Consider the following 8,078-nt stretch of genomic DNA (forward strand, 5'->3'; position numbering starts at 1 on the left):
CCCGCAACGGGAGAGGCCACAACAGAGGAAGGCCCGCATACCACAAAAAAAAAAAAAAAAAAAAAAGAAGAGGGAATGCCAGATCAGCCGGACCAACTCAGTCCACTTGCTGAGGAACCAGGCAGTAGCTAGCCACCAAGTCTCCCTCAATCCCATCACGCAGCTAGAAAAGACTTGGGTGATTTTCTTTTGATTCCAGGTCCCACATTCTTTCCACTTAGCCTGTTTTGGGCTAAGATTCTCCTTTTGAGAATCTGATGAAACCATGGGCCACGTCTCCCACCATGACCACTACCACCGCATTGTGCCCACATTAATATTACATATAATTTAAGGGGTTCAGAGGTCCTCCCCTGAAGCCCACCATGAACACAGATTAAGAAGCTCTGCAGTATAGATAGACAACTCCCTTCTCTACACCAAAACTGTAACATGGAGATGATAACATCAGCTTCCTTAGGTCATTGAAACACTGGGAGGATCAGACAAGCTGATGTTAGTGGACTTGTCGTCCAAATGTAGGACATTACTACTACCTTCAGCCAGGAAGGATTTAAGGGCCTCTAACGGCAGTGCTGATGACTTGAAGGAATTTTTTTTTAAATGAAGACCTAAAAAAAAAGAGCGAGAGAGAGATACCAAGAAACGGAAGAGCACAAATATTATAATTTTCAAGTGACATAAGAAATTTTTGGAAATCTATTCTAGACCAGTGGTTCTCAATACTGCCTGCCCATTAGAATTGCTTAGAGAATGTTTAAAAAATTCTGATGAAGTAGCACAACCCCTAAAGAAGGGAATAAGTAATATCTAGAAAATCTACACATGGCTTTTGACCCAGCAATTCCATGTCCAGGACTCTGTCTCAAAGATAAGACGGTAAATTTCCAAAAGGAGTTTAGCACAAGGCTATTCGTCACTGCACTATTTCCAGCAGCAAAAGCCTGGAAACAACCCAAATATCCAGAGATGAAAGGATTAGGTACCCAGGACTGATCCCCAGCAAGCTAGTCTCCCAGAAAAGGAGTGGGCCTCCTGTGAGGCTCCCTGGAAGCTGCTGTGGCCCTGTGATCAATTCTGGTTGGGTTAGATCCTTGCATCCCCTTCAACCTGATGATGCCAGGGCTGAGGCTGGGACTGGATCTTCCTCAATCCTGAACACTCACAGGGAAAAATCCTGCCACCAGCATGCCATCTCCAAGAGCTGTCACTGCACAGCTTGGACCCCAGTCCCTGATCACACTGTGAGAGGGCTGGTGATTCTCCCAACCTGAAAATTCATCTGGCAGGATCAGACCAGAAACAGGGTGATGCCACATAATGTTGCTATGGGCCCATCCTGACGACAGGGGAGGGGCCTGTGCTTCCTCCATCTTTTAGCTTAAATGTCCCACAGCACAAGGAAGAGGGAGTCTGGGGCTCAGCTCTACCTGGGATGGATAAGGGGAGACCAATCCTGTGTCCATGAGCTTTCCCTAGTGAATACTGTGCTAATGGGCCTGATATACACGCTACTTGGCCATTTGTCCATTTCTACATTCAACTGGTGCAGTGAGCAGGGCATCTGGCCAGGCAGTCACCATAATTTTCTGGAAGATAATCAACAGACCAGGGATCAAAGTCCCACTGGAAGGTAGGATGGATCCCTCTTGGGGTAGCATGGCCAGATTTGGGGATGGTTAATCACTAAGGGAATCCCATGAAGACCTCAGCATGGAGACACAGGGAGTAAGCCTCCTGAAATAGAATTCTTTTGCTGTTGTTAGTGACCTGGCAGGAGAGTTTCCCAGGAAAGGGTGGCTCCGTTGAAAGAAGGCTAAACCAGCACTCTTGATGCTAGTTCAGCCTCCCTGTGATCACTGAAGAATATACACTGTCGGCCTGACCATTTAGTACTCACGATGGAGGGGTGTTAGACAAAGGCGCGGATCACCCTAACGACTGGAACAAGGAGGATCCCCAAATTATACTTGATCCCGAGCAGAGCCTTGTGGGGCTCCTGTGCATAAGGCCTTTCTGTGTCCCCCATTTCTTTGATTACAGGAAATAGCCTTCATTCAGCCTCCTTGACCTTCCCTGAGTTCCAACGGGCAGATTCAAGCAGTTGTTTCTGTTGTTTTTCTTTTTAATAAATTTTTTAATTTATTATTTATTTTTGGCTGTGTTGGGTCTTCATTGCTGCACACCGGCTTTCTCTAGTTGTGGCGAGCAAGGGCTACTCATTGTTGCAGTGTGCAGCTTCTCATTGCTGTGGCTTCTCTTGCTGCGGAGCACGGGCTCTAGGTGCTCAGGCTTCAGTAGTTGTGGCACGTGGGCTCAGTAGTTGTGGCTCAAGGGCTCTAGAGCTCAGGCTCAGTAGTTGTGGCGCACGGGCTTAGTTGCTCCGTGGCATGTGGGATCTTCCCAGACCAGGGCTCGAACCCGTGTCCCCTGCATTGGCAGGCGGATTCTTAACCACTGCACCACCAGTGAAGTCCCCAAGCAGTTGTTAATTGAGGAAGGGAGGGGATGAGAGACCAGGGAGAAACAAACAGTCAAGACAAACAGTAGTGCAGCCTTGGGGCAAGGTCCTGGTTCCCCATCAACTGATACACACAACAATATCTTTGAGTTGTTTTGCAGATATTGAAACCCCCTCCAGGTGGGAGAAGTTAACAATTAAGGACGGTATGCTGCCCACAAGCATGTGGACCCCAGACCAGTTGGAAACTGAAGGTTGAGGATGCTGACTCCTACTTACCTCACCACCAACCCATCAGAAGAATGTCCATGAGCTGATCACGCCCTCGAACCATTACTATAAAACTTCTCACTATCCTCTCCAAGTTGGGACACATAGTTTTTCGAGGCAGGATCCCGCTGTGTCCCCCTTTGCTTGGCAAAGTAATAAAGCTATCCCTTTCTAATTCACCCAAAACTCTGTCTCCAAGATTCAATTTGGTACCGGTGTACAGAGAAGCTGTGCTTTCGGCATCATACTCCCTCTCTCTTAGAATAAAATAGTAAACTGGGCAAGCTGAAACAAAATAATCTAACTTTGTACTTTGCCTAGGTCCATTATTTCATTGAGAGTTGCAAGGTAGTGAAAGTCTAATTCTTTTATTCCTTTTTCATTTATTAGAATCTTTCCATAACGAACTTTATTTACTCCTTGTGAAATGGAGCAGGACCCTGTGGGGCCCTCCCAGGCTTCATTCAGCCTCCTTGACATTCCCTGAGTTCCAAAGGGCAGACTGAAACAGTTGCTAATCAGGGAAGGGAAGGAATGCAGAAACAAGGGAGGAGCAGCCAAGAAACAACAGTGCAGGTTTGGGTCAGCATCCTGGTTCCTCCCAAGGAATATACATAACAATACCTTTGAGTTCTTCTGCAGGAACTAAAGCCCCCACCCAGGCAGAGGATGGTAACTTCAGGCTGAGCGCAAGGTTCCTGGAGCACCACCCTTCTACCTCAGCACCAGCCAATCAGAAGAAAGTCACACACCCTGTAGCCTTCACCCCAAATTTTGCCTTTAAAAACTCTTCCTCAAAAACCATGGGGGAATTTGGGGTTTGGGGGCACAAGCCACTCACTGTCCTTGCTTGGTCCTGCAATAAACCTTTCTCTGTCCCAAACTCTGACATTTCGGTTTCTTTGGCCTCACTGTGTGTCGGGCACATGAACTTGTGTTCGGTAAAACTTGTATGTCTTGAGTTATACACAGGAAAGGCAAGAAAATTCCAGGCTTATTCCATATATTTCCTGCTCCAGACCTGGCCCATGCATTTCTCCAAGGAGTTTTTGGTACCTTTTAGTGAGAAATGATGTTTAGACTATAATATGGACGTAAGTGTGCCCATTGTTCCTGAGATGGTTTTTTAATAGGCATTTTCCATGAACAGAGTTAAGAAATTTGTATTTTTTTAAAAGGGAAAATTTAATTTCATTCTGACCATCCGATCAAATTTAGGGTTAAAGAGGTTTTATTTACCTATCTTGATTTTATGTTTATGTCTCTTTTTCTTCTGCTGAAATCTTAGTTCTTTATGATATCAGCAGCATCATCAATCTGCTCTATCTTATCCATCCATCAGGATATATCCACTGATCACAAAGAGAGAGGCAACCAGACTTGGTGCCTTCTGATGTGATATAATAGGAAATACATCATCACCTAAGAAATATCCTTGCTAATATTCCAACCTTAATATGAAGTAGATTTAATTATTGGTTTTCATGAAATACAGGAAACAAGGGAAAAGGAAAGGCCATATAGATGCAGTCAGCAAAACACAAAATGCAGGAGACTCTCCAGGACAAATGACCAGATTTCTTTAAAAATAAGCTACAAAGAAGAGAAAAAAGAGTGAGGAGGAAACTATAGATTAAAATAAATGTAAGAGGTATATTAACCAAATCCTAATTAAAACAAACTGACTATAAAAGTTGTTTGTTAATAAGACAACTGGGGAAATTTGATAACTGACTGGATATCTGATGACATTAAGGAACTTTATTTATTGTTTTAGGTATGATAAAGATATTGTGTTTTACAAATAATTTTAGAGATATATATCAAAATAATCAAGGATGAGTTGATATACTTTGGGGCATTTTCTATAAAACAATCCAATAGTGAGGAGAAGTGGGCCCAAAACAATAAAATCAGAAATGAAAGAAGAGATGTTTCAACTGATGCCACAGAAATACAAAGGATCATAACAGATTACTATAAATAATTATACACCAATAAAATGGACAACCTAGAATAAATGAACAATTCCTAGAAATAGTACAATCTCCAAAGACTGAATCAGGAAGAAATAGAAAATATGAATGGACCATATACCAATAATGAACTTGAATTAGTAATTAAAAGAAAAAAAAAAACTCCCAACAAACAATACTCCAGGACCAGATGGCTTCATAGGTGAATTCTACCAAACATTTAAAGAAGTGTTAACACCTATCCTTCTCAAACTGTTCCAAAAAATTGAAGAGGAATAGTACCTCTGAATTCATTCTATGAGGCCAGCCTCATTCTGATACCAAATCAGATGAAGACAAAAAAAGAAAGAAAGAAAGAAAGAAAGAAAGAAAGAAAGAAAGAAAAAAGAAAGAAAAAGAAAACTGCAGGCCAATATCACTGATAAATATAGATGCAAAAATACTCAACAGAATATTAGCAAACTAAATTCAACAGTACATTAAAAATATCATACATAAAATTCAACATCCATTTATGATACAAACTCTCAACAAAGTGAGTTGAGAGGGAACATAGTTTAACATAATAAAGGCCATATATGACAAGCCTACAGCTAACATAATACTCAACAGTGAAAAGCTGAAAGCATTTCCTCTAAGATCAGGAACAAGACAAGGATGCCCACTCTTGCCACTTTTATTCAACATAGTATTGGAAGTCCTAGCCACAACAATCAAACAAGAAAAAGAAATAAAAGGAATCCAAATTGGAAAGGAAGAAGTAAAACTGTCACTGTTTGCAGATGACATGATACCACATATAGAAAATCCTAAAGATGCCACCAAAAAACTGTTAGAACTAATAAATGAATTCAGTAAAGTTGTATGATACAAAATTATCTCAGAAATCTGTTGCACTAACAATGAACTACCAAGAAGAGAAATTAACATAATCACATTTATAGTTACTTTAAAAAGAATAAAATACCTGGGCTTCCCTGGTGGTGCAGTGGTTGGGAGTCAGCCTGCCAATGCAGGGGATGCGGGTTCGTGCCCCATTCTGGGAAGATCCCACATGCCACGGAGCTGCTGGGCCTGTGAGCCATGGCCGCTGGGCCAGCGCATCTGGAGCCTGTGCTCTGCAATGGGAGAGGCCACAGCAGTGAGAGTCTCGCGTACTGTGAAAAAAAAAAAAAAAAAAGAATAAAATACCTGAAAATAAATCTAACCAAGCAGTTTAAAGACCTGTACTTCATACCTATAAGACATTGATGAAAGAAAATGAAGACCACACACACAAATGGAAAGATACACTGTGCTCATGGATTAGAATTAATTTTGTTTAAATGACCATACTATCCAAGGCAATCTACAGATTCAACATAATCCCTATCAAAATACCAATGGCATTTTTCACAGAACTAGAACAAATAATTTTAAAATTTATATGGAAACACAAAAGACCCCAAGTAGCCAAAACAATCTTGAGAAAGAAGAACAGAGCTGGAGGAATACTGCTCCCTGACTTCAGACTATATTACAAAGTTACAGTAATCAAAACAGTATGGTACTGGCACAAAAACAGACACATAGATCAATAGAACAGAATAGAGAGCCCAGAAATAAACCCACATTTATATCGTTAATTAATCTATGACAATATACAATGGGAAAAAATACAGTCTCTTCAATAAATGGTGTTGGGGGGCTTCCCTGGTGGCGCAGTGGTTGGGAGTCCGCCTGCTGATGCAGGGAACATGGGTTCGTGCCCCGGTCCAGGAGGATCCTGCATGCCGTGGAGTGGCTGGGCCCGTGAGCCACGGCTGCTGAGCCTGCACATCCGGAGCCTGTGCTCCGCAGCGGGAGAGGCCACAACAGTGAGAGGCCCACGTACCGCAAAAAAATAAAAATAAAAAATAAAAAATAAATGGTGTTGGGAAAACTGGACCGCTTCATGCAAAAGAATCAAATTGGACTACTTTCTCACACCATATATAAAAATTAAACTCAAAGTGGATTAAAAACTTAAATCCAAGACCTGAAACCATAAAATTTCTGGAAGAAAACTTAGGCAGTATGCATTTCATATTAATCTTAGCAATATTTTTTGGATCTGTCTCAGGCATGGGAAAAAAAAGTAAAAATAAACAAATGCGACTACATCAAAGTAAAAAGCTTTTGCAGAGTAAAGGAAACTATCAAAAAAAATGAAAAGGCAGCCTACTGAATGAGAGAAGATATTCGTAAACTATATATCTGATAAGGGGTTAATATCCAAAATATACAGAGAACTCACAACTCAACATCAAAAAACAAACAACCCCATTAAAAAATAGGCAGAGGACCTGAATAGACATTTTTCCAAAGAAGACATACAGATGATCAACGGGCACATGAAAAGATGCGCAATATCACCAATCATCAGTGAAATGCAAATAAAAACCCACAATGGGATATTCCTTCACACCTGTCAGAATGGCCATTATCAAAAAGAACAACAAATAACAAGTTGTTAACAACTATATGATCCAACAATTCCACTTCTGGGTATTAATCCAAAGAAATCAAAAACATTAATTCAGAATGATATGTGCACCCCTATGTTCATTGCAGCACTATTTACAATAACCAAGATATGGAAACAACCTAAGTGTCCATCAGTAGATGAATGGATAAGAAAGACATGGTATACATATGCGTGCGCACACACACACACACACACACACACACACACACACACACACACACTGGAATATTACTCTGCCATAAAAAAGAATTAAATCTTGCCATTTGTGGCAACATGGATGAACCTTGAGAGTGCTATGCTAACTGAAATAAGTCAGACAGAGAAGGACAAATACTGTATGATTTCACTTATATATAGAATCTAAAAAACAAAACAAGCAAATGAAACAAAACAAAACAGACACAGACTCATAGAGAACAAACAGGTAGCTGTCAGAGGGAGGGGCATGGGGGGATGAGTGAAATAGTTGAGGAGGATTAAGAGATACAAACTTCCAGTTACAAAATAAATACAGTAAGTCATGGGGATGTAATGTACTGCATAGGGAATATAGTCAATAATATTGTAATAACTTCATATGGTGATAGATGGTAAGTAGACTTATCATGGTGATCATTTTGTAATGTATAAAAATATCAAGTCACTGTGTTGCACACCTAAACTAATATAATATTGTAAGTCAATTACACTTCAATTTAAAAAAATAAATTAAATTAATTAAATTAAATAATAAAATAAATTTTTATAAAATAAAACTTCAGAACTCCCTAAAGAACAAACAGAAATGAAAACACATGTCCACCAAAGCCTTGTACAAGAATGTTCATAGCAGCTTTATTCACAACAGCCAAAAACTGGAAACAGC

The 8,078-nt window shown here is 40.5% G+C and overlaps 1 protein-coding gene across 1 annotated transcript in view; it reads right to left on the bottom strand.

Annotated features, from left to right (window-relative positions):
* Nucleotides 1-5,796, bottom strand: part of LOC102976012 (HLA class II histocompatibility antigen, DQ beta 1 chain) — an 87,536-nt gene extending 81,740 nt beyond the window's left edge. Inside the window, exon 1 of the mRNA XM_055080017.1 lies at nt 5,675-5,796. The gene's annotated coding sequence lies outside the window, so the exon portion shown is untranslated. The remainder of the gene's footprint in view (nt 1-5,674) is intronic.
* Nucleotides 5,797-8,078: the final 2,282 nt, after the last annotated feature.

This window comes from Physeter macrocephalus, chromosome 18 (genome assembly GCF_002837175.3).
Source record: "Physeter macrocephalus isolate SW-GA chromosome 18, ASM283717v5, whole genome shotgun sequence".
Taxonomy (NCBI): domain Eukaryota; kingdom Metazoa; phylum Chordata; class Mammalia; order Artiodactyla; family Physeteridae; genus Physeter; species Physeter macrocephalus.